This window comes from Phaethon lepturus, unplaced genomic scaffold (genome assembly GCF_000687285.1).
Source record: "Phaethon lepturus isolate BGI_N335 unplaced genomic scaffold, ASM68728v1 scaffold498, whole genome shotgun sequence".
NCBI classification, from domain to species: domain Eukaryota; kingdom Metazoa; phylum Chordata; class Aves; order Phaethontiformes; family Phaethontidae; genus Phaethon; species Phaethon lepturus.
In genome coordinates, this window is record NW_010558030.1 from 54,211 (window position 1) to 54,575 (window position 365).

The window sequence follows — 365 nt, forward strand, 5'->3', positions numbered from 1 at the left end:
AAAAAAAAAAAAGAGGTGTTGGAAGAACTTCTACCCTAGCTGAAGCGTGAAAAGTTTTGTTATTCACGCTTAAGCGAGGGGAAGAGGAAACTTCACAGAGATTATTTAAGCAGAGAGGCAGCCGACATTTGCGATTAGAGCAGCCCCCCGGCAGCAAGCGCGCACGAAACCCCACCGCAGCCACCTTTACCCACGCTTATGCCATTTTAAACAAAACAGAAAGCCTTCGCGCCCTCCTCCCCTCACCTTCCACCGAACGCCCGATGCTGTGCAGGTGTGTGAGGGAGGGGTACGCGGCATGAACCCCCTTCAGGTACGTCTCCAGCTCCTCAGCGTGGTGGTATTTGAAATCCAACGAGGCCGCC

At 53.2% G+C, this 365-nt stretch overlaps 1 protein-coding gene across 1 annotated transcript in view; it reads right to left on the minus strand.

The window, feature by feature from the left end:
* CPM (carboxypeptidase M) overlaps positions 1–359 on the minus strand; it is a 34,429-nt gene extending 34,070 nt beyond the window's left edge. Inside the window, exon 1 of the mRNA XM_010292911.1 lies at positions 247–359. The gene's annotated coding sequence lies outside the window, so the exon portion shown is untranslated. The remainder of the gene's footprint in view (positions 1–246) is intronic.
* Between the last annotated feature and the right edge of the window lie 6 nt (positions 360–365).